Source organism: Coturnix japonica, chromosome 1, assembly GCF_001577835.2.
Source record: "Coturnix japonica isolate 7356 chromosome 1, Coturnix japonica 2.1, whole genome shotgun sequence".
Classification (NCBI taxonomy): domain Eukaryota; kingdom Metazoa; phylum Chordata; class Aves; order Galliformes; family Phasianidae; genus Coturnix; species Coturnix japonica.
Genome location: NC_029516.1, coordinates 4,884,965 through 4,902,414, shown reverse-complemented (window position 1 = coordinate 4,902,414; position 17,450 = coordinate 4,884,965). Strand labels below are relative to the sequence as shown.

The window sequence follows — 17,450 nt, the reverse complement described above, 5'->3', positions numbered from 1 at the left end:
ATATGTGTCCCATATGCAGGCAAGAACAAATAGATGGAATATATAGCCCCTGTTGTTCTGGTTCTATTAGACATATTATTCAGAGCTTTGGTTTATAGAGCAACAATGTGTTTTCATAAAGTCCTGAAATCACTCCAGGCAGTTTTTCTTTATAACCAGTCAAACCTCACTGTGGCACAAAGATCTGAGTTACATGTTTAAATCTGAGTTTTGTAAATGTTTTTTTTCAGTTTGTGCCCAGTGTCTCTGGAATGACTAGGGGAGAAGGGTGCCCAGGTTACTAAGAGGTCCTGTAATTCAGAATCATACAGTTATGTTGGATCAGTGGGAACATCAGCTTGCATGTCAGCAGGGTGACAGATGTCAAGTGCAGGCTTTCCAATGGCTGCCTCCAGAAGCCACAGAAATCAGTGGGAGTCATTGGATAGTGCTGGTTTGGGACTTTGACTATTGGAAATGGCCATGCAAAAGCAAGGGGTAAAGATAAAGACATCTGGATTCATTTAATATCATACAAACCAGAGTTTGCAGCATCGTTATTTAGGTTGCAGCAAATGTCTGATAACCTATTAGAAATCCTGAGCCAAATTTTGTTATTCATGAACAACACAAGAATTTTTCAGTGGGTAAGTATATGTTTGGATCAATAGCAAAGGACATTTTAACTTGGATAACATGTTGGCGTTATGGTAATAACAAGACTCTATGAGCATCTGAGCAGTGATTTGGCTAGTGGAAAGGCAAGGTTGGTGGTGAGCAGCTCAAATGGCTGACCTCATTTCAACATGCACATTGCAAGTCATCAGCAAATCTGATTATAAATAAGTACCAGACCTTCCAACAAGCTGTTCTGAGGTTGTTCATTTGGAGTAAAAAATGAATAACTTTAGCATAGCTAATTCCTACAGTTTCACATATTCTCTAGCAGATAATGTTTTATAGGAAATTTAAAATTGTACTCGGTTAATCACACATACCGGATTTGCTCCATTAGGTCAAGCAGGGTCATTTGTCTATAGAGAAAATGTGGGACAAGGATAACAGGGAAGTTTCTGGTGTCCAGAAGATGGACATAAATGGTTTTATTTTGCTTCATTCTGTTTCAGTATTTGATTCAAGCCCTCTTCTACAACAAGCACTGATCACCAAAAGTTGTAATATTTGGATTTAATTTTTAACAAAATTTTCAAGATTGTTTATATTGGTATTAATCCCTGAAACTATTTGTGTCCTGGCTGGGTAAAGTTAAAACTTCAAAATAGAACACGACATGTAAAATTTGTGCTGGAAAACAGTTGGAAACTCGATTAGAAACTTTCTAGTCATTTCTGACTAGAGAAAAAAAAACAAACACTTGATTTTCCTTCTACAGATAAAAACCTGAGTGCATATTTACAGAAACTTTGGAAAAGACTGGAAAAATCAGAGGCACACATTATTCACCTAACTGCATTATATTTAGCTGTTCAGAATAAATTGTGTTTGCTTTAAAATTGATGAGGCTGTACCTCCTTTTGGAATAATTTCAGAGGTACTAATTCTTTATTATATTAAAGAAAATAACACTTTAGACATAAGATCTTAATTTGCTTGCTTAATGTTTAGGTCTAGTGCCATGGGAGTTTCAGCAGGACCTGGGATTTTTTTGTGTACTCTGGAAAACCATGGGACTCCCATACATCCTGCACAATCTACACTGATCTCATGAGGATTCATTGGTTAACTTATGGCTTCTCAGGTAGCACTCGACATGAACATATGGGCAAATGAATCAAATTCAAAAGGTTACAGTCAGCTCCTTAGACCTTAAATGTCGCGAACACAGAAGTAATTGGTGCATTAGGTATGTAGTTTCCCAGTACAGCCAGAGGAGAGGCAATCAGGGGAATCAGTGACTACTACATGGGTGCAATAGCTTTTTGTATACTAGCAACTGGATGAAACAATATATATAAAAGTGAAATCTTAATTTCAGATTGAATTCTAATCAAAAGCTTGCCACAAAACAGACTTAATTATTCACCTTAGTGTTTTCACTGTGCACAGGCAGGAATGATAATAATAATGATAAAAATTTTCATGCACATTGTTAAACTGGGGAACAGTAGATATGCCTACAATGTAAAACTGATTTGTAGTCTATAGCAAAACACTGGATGGAAGAAGTTGTTTTCAAGCACAAATTTGCCTTGGCACAAACCTAAGTAGCTTTTCTGTTTGGAACACTGTCTGAACAGTCCTGTTTCCATTGTGATTTTTGTACCCAAATGATAAGCCTATCTTTGCTAGCTCATGCTGATAATAGTTTTCACATTTCCATCAGTCCTATATTTTGTCTTACACCTAACATATGTCCATGACACTGAGTTCACAAAGATCAACAATAAAAAAAAAAAAAAAAAAAAAGATTAATTAGTAATAATAGGCAGAGGAGAGGTTAACATCAAGATATATTTTGGTCAAAAGCTGTGTTGTTTTGGTGTCCAAATTCTGGTCTTATGAAAAGAATGACAATCCTATTTAGTAAGATACATTGACAACAATAAGAAATATGTCAATAAAACAACCCATTCGTAGATTATATTTAAACTATAATAACATAAGGATGAGAGAACACTGTCTAGTCTGCTTAAAAATCTGGCCACGCTGCTGTGCACTCACAAGTATATCAAGCAAGAAATGATGGAAAACTCCACTTATTTCAAATAATTCAATTGTTTTTCCTTTTCTAATCAAATATCTTCAGAGTGAGGAACCAGAAAGGCATTGTTCAATAGGCAGTGTTGGAAGACCTGAAATGTCTTTTTACTACTAATGTAACATTAAACATTAAAAATATTTATTGCCTGTTATTCTTCTGTTAATTGTTTTGTGTAGAGAAAAATAGAAGTTGCTACCTTAATTTTTAAAAAGAATCACAATGTGCATTCATAGTTGAGAGCAAAGTGTTGGGGCTATGAAAATTATGAAATGATGCATTCCAGTGAAAGAACTTTCAAGCCCTTAGGGTCAACAAACAGCATTAATTCAAGAAATTAGATACAAAATTTAACTTTTTCATGGTAATGATGATTTCATAAAGAAAAACTTGTTAGTAGAGGTGACAAATATGAAGTTCTATTGAACATTTAAATCCAGGAATTTTAGTATATACCCCTGGGATATATTTACACAGCCAATGACTCCCTGATGTTATTAAGTAACTTATTTGAGAAAGTCTCCATTCATGAGTTTACATAAGAACAATATCAGGTTTACAAAGGCTTGTATTGTCAGTTTAGCAAATACCTAATTCACAATGAGTTTTTCTTAAGATTTTCATTAGGTTGTTCAATATTATTTGATCATTTAATGTCAGCTTTGTAAGATCATAATTTCCCCTATATGAAAAGAGGAAATTAAATGGAGAAATAAATTAAAGAGTGAACTAAACTTAAATTTTAATCAGCTTCACCAAAAAACGGAGGAAAGCAGTGTCAATGCTTGTGATTACACTTTTTGCTTAGATGCAAATTATCTACCTTTGGTAATCTGAGGCTTCATTGTATTGTAAGGAGCTGGGGTGCAGGTGATCTTTTCTTCTATGCCCGTGGTGTCAGGAAAAGATACAGGGAGGATCCAAAAAACCCATCTCTTAAACAGATGGCTTAAGAGCTGGTGCAGACACAAGAATTTCGGCTATTTTGACCATGGGGCAATCTACACTCTTGCACCTGGAATGATTGGCTGCATGGGATGCAAGCAGCCTGTCCTGAGGGGTAAGAGGGTATTAGCTGAAAGAATTAGCGGGACTCATTGATAGGTCTTTAAACTAGGAACGAAGGGGGAAGGGGGCAAAATAAGGGCTTACTGGGAACGCGTGCTCAAGTGATTGGTACCAAACTCCAGTGGGCAATGGATTAGCAGAGTGCACAAAGAGAGGAGCAGTAGGCAGGGGGATGCTGGGGATCGCCGCTGTTCTAGCGGATCTGCGATCACTTATGAAGTGGTGAGACACGGACAGCCGGGCTGAAAGTGCCTGTTAGTATGCACGGACCTGAGTAACAAGCAGGAGGAACTGGAACTGTGATGCACCTCTGAAAATTATATGACTTGTTGCTTATCACAGAGAATCGGTGGATGACTCCACAATTTGGGTACTACCATTTTCAAATGGCCTATATGGCTCTTTAGAAGGATAGGCGAGGTAGGAAGGGGTGGGAGGTTGCTCTTTTATGATTCAGAATTGGATAATACTGTGAGGGAGTCCCCAATGAGAGAACAGTCAAGACAGTTGAGACGGCTTACTTGGGTTAGGATTAGAGTGGGACTAATAAGTCAGCTGGTAATTAGGTATACTACAGGCACCGTTTGATTCAAGGGGAAGGCTGCTCTGATGAGGTTTCTTGCGCTCCAGATGCGTGATGGCATTCAGCTCACGGCTCTTGTCACCTGGTGGGGCACTTCACATCGGAATCTGTTGGGAACCACACAGGACGAGCTGCAAGAGCTCCAGAAGGCTCTTGAGAATCATTTGATGAAGCTTTCTGGATTCAGGTATTGTACAGACGGACCAGAAGGTTCAAGCGTTGCTGGACAATGCTGCATCACCACAACGCTGAGGAGATCATCAAAAGGACGTCAAGCGTTCGGAGGATGCCTGGGCTCAGCGATCATGCCCTGTTTGGTTTGTGATCTCAAAGCGATGTGCAGGCCTGGCAAGAGCAGGACAGGAGATGCTGAACTTTAGAAGAGCTGACTTCAAGCTTCTCAATGGACTGGTGGCCAAGATTCCCCTGGCGCGTGCCCTCAAAGGATAAGGATGTTGAGGGGCTGGCTACTGTTCAAGGGATGCCCTCCTTGGCAGCACAAAGAGGTCTCCATTCCCCTGATTAAAGAAAGTGGGACAGGAGAGGTTAGAAGAAAACCGGCATGGCTCGCAAGGACCTGCTAGAGAACTGAGGGGGTCTGAAGAAAGGGGTAGTACCAAGTCTGGAAAACAATGGTCTGTGTCACCCGGGAAAGATTACAGGGATGGCCGTCCGAACTTGCAGGACGTGGGAATCAGGAAAGCCAAGGGCAGGGCAGAATGAACTTGCGACGGACGTGCAAACACAAATCAAGAAAATACCTTCTTACAGGCATTGGCCAGAAGAGACAGGCCAAAATGGGCGTACCTACTCTGGATAAATTTTAAAAGGAGAAATAGGCTTCAACAGAATGAAGTTAGAAGCTGAGCGTGCTGAATGAAGCTTTTACGCTCGCGTCTTACTGGTGGCCAGGCTTCTAGTCTTTTTTCACGTCCCTCAAGTCTTGCACCCATTTACCTCTATGTGGTGGGACCAAGAGAGGTAAATCCCCTCCCCACTGCGTAAGGGTAGAGCAAGTCGAGAGTGCTCCTTAAGACTGGAATGAGTATAAGTCTATGGGGCCAGATGGCGGCATTCCCAGGTTCCTGAAGGAGCCTGGCTGACGGGTAGGTTGCTAGCTGCCTTTCCATTCCATATTTGAGAAAGTCATGGCTGTCAGGTGAGGTTCCCGGAATGATTTCGGAGGACGCGGTCACGTCACTCCCATTACACAGAAAGGGCGAGCAGGAGGGACCGGGGAACTACAGGCCGTTGGTACTCACCATCCGTGGCTGGGAAAGATTATCAGGAACAATTCCTCCTGGACAACATGCTTTGATCACATAAAGAACGAGCATGTGATCCGAGACCAGCGCAGCATGGCTATTCACCAGGGGAAGGTTCATGCTTAACTAATCTTGTGGCCTTTCTATGATGAGTGACGGCGTTGAATGGACGAAGGGAAGGCGACCATGTCATTGACTGGACTGAGCAAGGCCGTTTGACATGGTCCCATCACATTCCTCATCTACCAAACTTGAGAGGGAGGTGGATTTGATGGGTGGACAAAACTTAGATGGATAACAATTGGTTGAAAGGGGCCGCGGTACAAGCAGGTGGTGGTCAATGGCATTTCTATGTTCCAGGTGGGTCCAGTAAACGGCTGGATGTCCCTCAAGGTCTGTCTTGGCACCGGTTCTTTAACATTCATTATCAATGACATCGACTGAGGAGACTGGAGTGCCCTCAGCACGGGTTTGCTGCAATGACAACCAAGCTGTAGTGTGGCAGTCGATACGGTGGAGAGGAAACGGATGCCATTCAGAGGGACCTTGACAGGCTGGAAAGCTGGGCTCGCGGTGAAACTAATGAGGTTCACACGCAAAGTGCAAGTTTGGCACTTGGGCCGGAAGGAAACCCCAGCACCTGTTACAGCCTGGGGGAGTTGTACACTTGAGAGCAGCTTTGGCAGAAAAAGAACATAGGGTCCATGAATAGATCGAGAAACTTAGACTGAGCCAGCAGTGCGCTTTTCTGGACACCCAGAAAGCAAAATATGGGGGATCCTGCGGCTTCCAATCAGGAGAGGGGTTGGTACAGCAGGTGATAGGGCAGTGATCGTTCACCTCTCTACTCCTGCTCTATGTGAGGCCCCATCTGGGAGTACTGTGTCCAGGCTGTGAGAGCCTTCAGTACAAAAAAGATATGGAGATTTAGAAAGGGTCCAGAGGAGGGCACAAAGATGATCAGGGGCTGGAGCACCTCCCCTAATTAGGACAGGCTCGAGGAGTTGGGTTTGTTCCAGCCTTGGAGAAGAGAAGGTTGCGGGGTGACCTCATTGCAAGACTTTCAGTTACTGAGGGACACTTCACTTCCCAGGAAGGGAGTAAACTCTTAACAACGCGGGCTGATAATACGCAGGGACACGGGGAAATGGTTTAAGATCTAATGAAAGGTAGGGAGAATTTAAGGTTGCGATGTTAGAGGAAAAGTGCTTTACTAGACGAGGTGGTTAGGTCCTGACACAGGCTGCCCAGTGAGTTGTGATGCCCCGTCCTTGGAGGTGTTTCAAGGCCGGTCTGCGATAGGGCCCTGGGCACCTGGGATCGTAGTAAAGGTGATATCGTTTGGTGGCCCCTGCCTAGGCAGGGGCGCGTTGGGAAATACATGATCCTTGAGGTCCCTTCCAACCCGGGTAATTCTGTGATTCTGTGATTCTGTGATTCTGTATTTCTGTGTCACAATGCCAAAAATTATCTGTAATCTTGCATATGGTTACATTTGGACTTGATCTGTGATGTGACAGTATCAACCTATGGCAACATTAGTTGAAGAGGCCATCAATTATATAGGCATTCAGATGAAAACACCTTAGATCTCTTTTGATTTCTGTGCCAATTTGTATGGTGATTTAATGCCTCCAGCTATTGTTGCATGCAATGTGCAGATGTAACTAAATATGACAATTCCTGCATCAAGGACCAGAGTGGATATGACAGAGGGGAGTAGCACAGGATCCCTTCATGCTGAAAATAAAGCTGGTCAAAACTATCAACAGAATATTTAACTTCTTGTGGAAGGCGCTGATTCATCATTACAGAACTTTTTCCCAGGAAATGCGTTGATTTTGCTCAACTTGCTATTGAAATACAGGTGAACCTTGAATTCTTCATTGTCTCCTGGCTAGGTCATTCACTGTCATTCCAAGGCTCTGGAGAGACTTCACTGAGGCCTTCCAGTACTTGAACTAGAGGCATTCGAGGCCAGGCTGAATGTGACTCTGGGGAGCCTGGTCTGGTGGTTGGCAACCCTGCACATAGCAGGGGGGTAGAAACTATATGATTATTGTGGTCCCTTTCAACCCAGGCCATTCTATGATTCTGTGATTCCGTGGTCCCTGAGCACCATCACAGGGCTGGTTCTCCACCAATGGAGGCTTGATTCAATGAGTGATTGAAATTACAATTGATTCCTTCTACAACCTGCCTCTGACACTTTTTTCCTTCCCGGGATGATATTTACTCTTCCTCACTGAGTTTCCTGCACTGTGCTAAAAATGCAGACATCTCTCTATCTGTTTCTATGTGTTATATCCAGACTGTGTGAGAAATATGCACCAAAACTTGCCTCTATCCCTTCCTATATACTTTATTTTTTGTATCCTGGTCAGCTGAAAACAGAACTGTGTGTTCAATATTTTTTTCCTAACCCATCCTTAAACTTAGGACAAAAGCAGCATTCAAATCTAAGGCAATATTACAGCAACTACTAACGTCTCACATCTGAATCCACTGTTAGCTGCTTTAAGAATCTCCCATGAGAAATGAAAAGACAGCTTACAAATAAAATATACAGACATATGCAACAACAATATTTACTGAAGCCTGTCTTTCCCCATACTTAGGCCACTATTTGATTTTTCACTTTTGTTCCTTACTGAATATGTATGTATATAATAATTGTGAACAGGTACAGACAAGGTACAATTCAGACAGTTGTATTTACTAAGATTTGCAGCATTCATTTGTAGTTCCATTTTGTGCAGTGATTCTCTGAAAGAGGTTCTCTGATAATCTAAGGAATTCTGAAATGCAGGACTTCAATCTATGTAAAAATAATATCTATTAGTAAGTAAGGATAGTCACTGATTGGAGTTCATACTCAAAGAGAAATCTTGATTCCAGAAGGGTAATACACTTGGAAAAAACTTTCTTGTAAGTGAGAAGCTCTTCAGTAAGGAGGTCCTTATCACAAAATTGAGAATAGACATGAGAAAAAACAAAGTTAGGCAAGAGTTAATGAGCAGGAAACTATGATACTGTTTATACCAAAATCTTGACATCACACGTTACAGATCATGTTAAAGTAATATAAGGCTCATATAGTTGGCTTGGATCTACCTTCTAGCATCACTCTGTAGAACGGAACAGGTTGCCCAGAGAAGTTGTGGATTCCCCCTCCCTGAAAGCATAGGAAGTTTACCTGTCTATAGCAGGGGACTTGGAACTAGTTGATCTTAAATGTCTCTTCCAACACAAATCATTTTATGGTTCTGTAATTCTGTGATTGTATGTTGTACTTATCTGTCAACATGAATGCAGAAAACCATGGCAAAAGAGAAGCTGATGTAGTAGGGTAGCATATGAGTAGAAAAGTGAGAATGTCCGCAACTAGCTTTAGTGCAGCATTAATAACAGCAACATGGAAGCAGTGGATTTGGTGACTGGATAATACAGACTGAAGAGATTTCAGATATTGAAACTCTGAAGTTTGACTGCATAGGCTTAGTAAGTGGGAAAAAAAATAGTTAGTGATGATTTTTAGATAAAGACATGAGAGATAAGAGGGATTTGGCAGTATAATCTTATAAAGGAAGTGGATGGGAGGAAGTGTAAGGAAGTAAATAAAAATAAGTTTTAGTATATGTAGTGCTTAGAAGTAAGTTACCAATCACCAAGAAAATAAAGCATCTACAAGTCTAATGTGCTAAAAAATAAAACTAGCATTTTGTGTATTCAAGCATTTAGTAAAACTGTAGATTACTGCGCAAATAGAATAAAAAGGCTGGGTTCATACAATTTTTTGGAGCAAAGAAATGTTTATTCTATGTACAGTTGCAGCATGTGTACTCTCCACAGGGACTGCTGCCCTGTGTAGTCCCTGTTTTATGTCCAATCAACTTCATTTAGAATATTTGATAGAAAGATATAAAAACCCATATATCCCTTCTGAAAGTCTAATAGCTGGCTCTTTATAGAACTAGTCATATTTACTACCTTTCTACCATCATCTTTAAAAATCAGCAGATTATTTACATTAAGTCTTTTTAATTATTCTTAAATTGAGTTAGATACTAAGCTACTAGGTGAATATATTTATGCTATCTTGTTATTCTGACTGAGTTGTGAAGAGCTGCTCCTCAGACTTAAGTTGACAGGATTGATCTCAATGAAGGACACTGGGTTGACTCATCTCTATCCAAAAAAAACCCAAAAAAACCTTTCATAGAGGTCCCTCATTGCATGGAATGCTGCTATCAAAAAAAAAAAAAAAAAGAAAAAAAAGGTGGTTACATGTTACATGGAGGAGGATGCTATTTTCATTTGTTTTTCTGTTTCAGAATAAGAAAACAGCCTGAAATGGTGCCAGGAGAACAGAACTGTCCCTATGAAATTGCTGAAAGTATTTTATTTCCACGTGACACAGACATTCACAGATCATGAGATAAGGTGGAAGGGATACAATTCCTGCTGATGAGATAAAGCCACAGAAAGAGGAAGAGGGAGAAATTTGGCAGTAATATTGGATGGAAGGAACAGATAGCCATGAAGACAGTATCTTTAAGCTTCTATGGTGCCTAGATCAGCTTCTGAAATCCTGTGTTAACTTTTTGGTATCATTTGTTCTCAAAATTATCTGATAAAATTCACAACTTAGGCTCTCAAGTTCCCAGAGAAAATGAATCATTTCCTATATCCATAGCTGTGGGTTTAGACAAAATACATCTTGCCTCCTGGGCAACAGGAATCAAATGCATCTTTACTGTTCTATTCCTTACTAAAACACTGTGTATCACCTGCTACCTTCAGCAACCTTCCAACACAGTGGCAGTTGACAAAGAGAAAGAACCACAAATGAATATTTCACAGTAGTAATTTTTACTCTTGGATACCAAATGAAATCATGCAATAATACTATTAAAGAATGACGTCAAACTTACTTCTTAATAGTTGCACATAGTATTTGACTATTTTTATTTTAAAGCAGCCTTGAAAACTGCCCAGGAAATACTACTGCTAAGGGAGGATGAAGAAAATGTATTCCTATTTCTTAGAAGTAAGACAAATAGGTCTTACATAAAATTTACTTTAGATTTAGATAAAACAAAACACATCAGACTCACTATACAGGGATAGATAACTTCACGTATTCTTTCCAAACCAAATTGCCAATTGCTCAACATCTGAAAAAAACAAAACTGAATGGACACAATGCATATATTTGTATTAAAGCTCTTGAAAACTGTTACTGTTGACCTTTGACTTCCTTGGGAGCAAGTCATTAATGAGGGTCAGGGATATTTTTTAATATAAACTTGCTTCTTTCTTTGGAAATACATACACAAATACTTATTTCCAGAACGTGAAGGGATAAGAACAATAAAGATTCTGTTTTTTTTTTTTGTTTTTTTTTTTCTTTTTCTTCTCAGAAGTCTACCACTCCAGAAAGTACTTATTAAAAAGCCCTCCTCATTTAAACTTCTTAAAAAACAGAACTTAATTGTATTCAGCAAACAGACAATAGGTAAACACATAAAATTATCTTTGAGACCACCTGACACATTTTCCATCAACACAATAAAAAGGGCTGCCTTACTGTAAGACTTTAAATAAAATCAATCCTAGCAACTTGGGACTTGCAGCAGGTGCATAATTAAGTCATTCTGAGAACCAATGTAAAAGATACAGTGTTTATAACTAGGATGAAGTTACCAAAACCTTTCTCGCAATACTGAATATTATTAGATCACTTTTCCATATTGGTTTATATGTATAAAATGCTCCTTGACCTGTATCTTCTGACTGTGTGTTTTATCCTCTCCTCATCTCAGTTACATACATAGAAATCTGACCTCAGAACATAATGAAGTGAAAAAAAAGAACCATAAATCACAATTACGTGGATTTTGAAATGGCTCTACAGAGTTATTATTCTATCTTTGCTATTTTCTTGCAATATAGCTGTGTATTTCCTAGAACCATGGAAGAAAAGTTATACAGCAATATATGTGGTAAATAGGCTGTGGAGGTATAATTGGCAAAAGAAACATACACAAGAAGATAGGAAAATATTCAGAATTCATTAGCTTGACAATCAAAGATGTACATGATATTCATCCAGGTCACAGTTCATATGCAAACGAAGTGACAAGCTCTTCTGGAATTTATTTAGTTCTCTGCTGCTCTTAGCAACAGTCAATAACTGAAACAATAATCCTGAAATCAGGTGATTGGACAGATTCCTGTTCCCATGCAGGTTGAAACCACAAGGCTGCAGGCAAATTTCCATACCCTCATCTGACTGTAGTTGAGATTGACATGCTCTGCTATTAGCATCTGCATTGTTCTGAAAGGAAGCATGTGCTCAAACATATATGTGAATGCATATAGTTTAAGAGAAAATATTGATGCTGATCTCCAGCCATAATGCGGGAAAAAAAATATATAAGTGGAAAGAAAAGGTCACGTTCATCCAAAGGATGTCTGGACATGGTCCTCAGCAATTTGGTAGCAGTAGATGACCCTGCCAGAAGAATTCTGTAATGTCTAACGTGATGTTTTTTCAGATTCTTGTGCAACACAGGAGGCTATGCTTCATTTTATAGTCCTTCAACCTTCGAAAGCAAGTCTTTCTGATACTGTGTGCTTGGTGGAAGTGGTTGTGGAATTTATATCAGAACAACCACAGTTACATCTGAGAGTCCATTTCTGATAACAACATTCATAATATGAGTCTGGGGTATTTGTGCCACTGTGACTGAATTTGAGTCACAAAGGTTTATTGGTCCAAAAAACTCCTGCAGTGAATGCTAGGGTTTCCAGGCAAATTAGGAGAAAACAAAAAGTCTTACAATGGCACGTGTTTATAGCAACGTCATATTTTTAGCATGGCACTAGCATGTTATTTAAGGAAATTAACTATGATTTATAGCAGCTAATAAGTAAGACAAAACTTGTTTAATATATCTTAACATTAAGTATCTCCTGCATTAGTTGTCTCTAAAATTTGTTCCATTTGTTACTTAACAAAGTATACTCAATTACTATTTTTATCCAGTTCATTGCTTGATTCCATCTGTCCTTTCAAAATTAGCTTGTCTAATCAGAATCCACTTTTGCTGGTTGTTCATTTCACATAAAAAGGAGGCATTCTTGTTTACCGAGAAAGTAATTGGATTATAATTTTGAAAAGAAAGAAATATGAATTGTAATAAATTATTTCTTAAGAATTACATGCGAGCATGAAAATCAACATACCCAAAACAAATTAAAAACTCTAATGAATGAAAAGGTTATAAATAGAATATGCAACTGAAAAGAATCATTAATCATTCTAACTTACCCACTCCTTTTTACTCAGATGAGAAGAGCTGTATATCTGACAAAAGAAGAAAAGATTTATGTATCAACTAAGTGATGGTCAAATAAATATTTATACCACCTGCTATTCATCTTCTAGCTTTTCAGCTTTTGTAACCAGTAATCAAAATCATTTATTTATTTATTTGTTTGTTTGTTTGTTTATTTTAAGAAAGAAAGAGAAAAAAAAATTTAAGATCAGTTTGGGTGTTTGCTGTTACATTTTAGTTATTGATTAAATTGCATTGATAATATTTGCATGATTACAGGAACACTGGAGTAAAGTGTGCATTTGTGCATTTTTAGGTGAAGGAGTGAACTCAGAAAGTGTGTTCAAAAGCCTGGACAATATAATTTGGGTTTTTATATTAGTTTTATTACTTCCCAACAGGTAAATTCATATAAAATAAAACCAGGATTTCTTCTCTTTCTAATTCCTTCCTTCCTTTTCTTTCCTTCCTTCCTTTTCTTTCCTTCCTTCCTCACTCCCTACCTCCCTTTCTTCCTTCCTTTCTTCCTTCTTTATTTTTCTTTTTTTTTTTGTATATTTTATTTTCTGCATATATTTTATTGTTAAACCTGTTTCAAAAATAAAACAAGGAAAACAAATAATAATAATAGAACAAATCAGTAATACAATAATTATCTGAAAGATGATAAAACACATAGCAAAGAATGAGAAAAAATAAGTAAAAATAAGAACAGGAATTAGAAACAAGATCTGGTAACTAAATTGTGATCTTATATATTTATTATAACCTTGTATTATAATGAGCAGAAAAATAGAATATTTTGAAATTAAGAAGTCCTTGAAAAAACTTGGCTCTTACCTGTGCAACTGGTTAACACCTTGAAATCTTTCTACTTGTAGACCTAGCAAAGAAAAGTACATAAGAAAACTAAATACTCAAGTGAGAAAAATGGTTATAGCTTTACACTGACTTAATGCATCATTCATATCTTCCTTGTTTTTGAATTGATTTTAAAAATGGCTTTAATGACAAAAACTCATCTTCTGATCCTTAAATTGTATTTTGGGAGTCTGAAGTGATAATGATTTGAGATTAAAGAATCTCAGATTTGGTGACTCAGTACCAAATTGTTTACAGTGTAGTTTAGTCAATGAGTATACTGAAATTTAGTACAGGGAAAATGAAAAATGTAATCAACAAAAACTTAGAATAGAGGTGAAAGCAAAGTGCACCTGACTTGGAAAAGACAGGAGTTAAATGCCAAACTATCCATGTGAGTGAGTCAGTTAAAGGAAGTTCATGAATGACAGATAGTGAAATATTCATTAAATAATGGCCAAGGTAAAGATTATTATCACTTCGGTAAAGCACAATGCTAAAGCATTTGTACAGTGTGACACAAATTCTCTCAGCAACTTCAAAAAGTTTATTTATATGCTCAAAGGAAGACTTATACGTTTGCAGATTCCAAATGCCATTTACTACTCACTCAATATTTCCACTCCAAACTTAGGAAGCTAATAATACTGCTGTATCAGAAATATCCACCTGTGGTGTCGACATAATAAAATACAAGGCATGACTTATGGAGCAGCTCTTGTGTTTTCTTGAAGTTGAGAAATGGAGTTCGGATTAAACCTCTTCCAATGGTCATTTTGGAGGATTATTACTATAACATAGGAACTAATTGCATTTGGATAGGGGTGACTGAAAACCACTGTTGTTTGGTTAACACAAACTATTTTAAAGACTTTATCTGCAGTTAATATAACAACAGAAAAACAGCATTGCACCTGCTCTCCAGCTTCATATCAGAGGATGAAGAAGTTTAATAGTGATGTGTAGTTTCTCAGGCTGCCCTACTCACAAGCAGTGGATTTCTGATAAGGAACAACAACCTACTTGAACATCAGCTAAATGCTAGGGCATTTTTGACCCCAAAAATGGTCAAAATAGTCTGACAAATGTCTGGTGTTTTGTTTTTCGAACTGATCCAGACTGAAAATGTGAAAACAAAAGTGAGAATACCAAGGAATTCTTTTGTAACACTTCCAATGCTCTGCTTTTTCTTGAAGGAATGAAACTGATCTAAAATACTTGATTCTTCTTCCACTTGTGGCTTGATTCTAGAAGAAAAAGGCCATATAACCACTGAAAGTGGTTTTATGCTCATTTGATAACCAACACTTGAGCTAAAAATTCTGAACAGTCAATTGAAACTTCAAAATTATTGCATATAATGATTCTTAGACTGGTTTAAAATTCTCTCTCTCTCTCTCTTTTTAAAGGTATTTAGGTAAAAATAAATAACTGTTAAGAAGGAAGACAATTCTTATTCATCTCACATAAGCTACAAATAATAGAAATGGTAAACTACTCTGGGTGTGATGTCAATAAGTTGTTTCCTCCTTTATTAATTAAGCAAGCTATGAACAAAAAACACATTTTTCCTCTCCTGCAGGTTGTTCACTTCATGTATATTCATTTCTGACCTTTCCCCTGTGTCTCATCTCTGTCTTTGTCCTGCCATCTAATGCAAATCCATCCTCCTCGTTGCCTCTTCATAAAGAGCCAGATCATCAAATGGACTCTTTAGTACAAACTCAGTGGAGGTTAAACTGAATTGTCCAGCATTATGATTTGTTTCTGGGGGCTTTCAACTCTTTCTATGACTGACAAATTCTAGTTTGGGGTAGCTCTACATAGTCCGGCAGGGATCAAGGTTTTGCTCAAAACTGGATGAGGCCATCAGTCTGGGAATAAAAAAGCAGTATGTCATTACAAAATATAAATTGTCCAATAACAATCCAGGAGCTTTAAACCTATAAAGCTTAGGGCTATAACCTACATTCCTATAGGCTTTACTTGACCAGTGAATTCTGTAAGATCTCCTTTCCCATATCTTTTTTTCAACAATTTATTCTTATACCAGGTAAGATTTAAGTCTTTCTTTCACAGCCATAAAAGCTACATACAGTCCAGAGGCATAACTGGTTAGCTAGCTTAGGCTACAGACATTTCCAAATAATGCTTTGGTATGGGCACCTTGTTCATTAGTAGCTGAACTCCCTTTCCATTTAAATGAAAGTTCCTACATGTGAGATGCATCGTAACATCCACACAGCAACTATTGCACCTGAGCAATGTGTGATAATGTTCACATATTACTTCTCATTGTGAATTGTACTCCTTTGATAAACTTCCTCCTAATGTGACTAAGCACATTCCTCACCTCCCGTAAATGTCAAGTAAAACATCTTAAGCCGTCCCGATGTTGAGTTAAGACTGTTTTGCAAATGCGTTAAGACTGGAGCATGTAGCCTCGTCAGATCATCAGATCAGCATCAGCTGAGAAGTATGCCACCCGACTGCAGTTACTGTAGTGCTTGCAGTTGTACAAGCATATCCATTACATGTACCTAGGGATTCTGAGGATGAGCTCTAAGGCTATATATAAGCAACACTAATAATTGATAGCTGTTAAAGGTTAAGCAGTTAGAATTATGGTGATACATCCCTTTATGCTTTACTTAACTAATTGAAGTTGGTTAATTTAACAGTTTCAACATCTTGAGAGAAAATAACATGTACTGTGCTGCTTGGCATCGTGTTGGCACTGGAGATGGGTTATGTTAATATGTATCCTCTGCTCCATATTAACAGGAGTATGTTTTGGTTGTTTTTTGTTGTTTATTTATTTATTTATTTATTCCTTTTTAAAGTTCTTCCTTCTTGACTGGAACCTGAGCAAGCTGCCTATGCTCACAAACATATGAGGTCCAAGAAATTAAAGAAGATTTAAGTATTTTTACTACTGATTTAAGTCTTTGTTTCTCCATGCAAAATATGAACTATTTCACAGATGCATAAGTGAAAGAGAGAAATGCACAAATCTCTTCCAAATTCAAATCATACACATCAGAGTCACAAAATCAGACTGTTTTGCTCATTACTAGAAGTTTGGAGAACTCAGTTTCTTAGATATTGGTTTATGGAAGTAGGTTTACAAGCCATACATATCCTTGAATAGCTAGTTGGTTAGTTTCAGGGTCTAAAATAATTGATGGAGTTACATATTTCTAGCCATCTGTGTTGGATTCAGAAAAACAAACAAGGATGAATTCAAAACTGGGTACTCAGAAATAATCTGTCTGGAGAATGACGTTGTAAAGAAATGAATCTAAATTCTAGAAAGGCCGATCTTTAAAACTATTCTGATCTTCCCATGATTCATCAATGTGTTTATCCTAGGCATTCTGGTGGATTTGGACCTAGTGCACATATTCTCACATGGTAGTTTTGAAAGTCTGATTTGCATAACATGATGCTTATATAAGATGTTTGAAGATTTTTCAACAGGAAGAATGTGACTGCTGAAGGAATGTGCAAAAGGTTTAGTCTTCCATGCAATATATTCTGTAAAATAAGATTTACATGCTCATAAAACTAAAGCACATTTTCCCAGTGTTTATTTCTGCTAAATGTTGGGTACTATTTTATAAGTTTGTTTG

The 17,450-nt window shown here is 37.9% G+C and overlaps 1 protein-coding gene across 1 annotated transcript in view; it reads right to left on the bottom strand.

The window, feature by feature from the left end:
• The window catches only part of CELF2 (CUGBP Elav-like family member 2), a 552,930-nt gene that overhangs the window by 438,061 nt on the left and 97,419 nt on the right, over positions 1-17,450 (bottom strand). The window contains exons 2-3 of the mRNA XM_032441981.1: positions 13,798-13,840; positions 12,951-12,986 (exon numbers count right to left, since the gene is read on the bottom strand). The gene's annotated coding sequence lies outside the window, so the exon portion shown is untranslated. The remainder of the gene's footprint in view (positions 1-12,950; positions 12,987-13,797; positions 13,841-17,450) is intronic.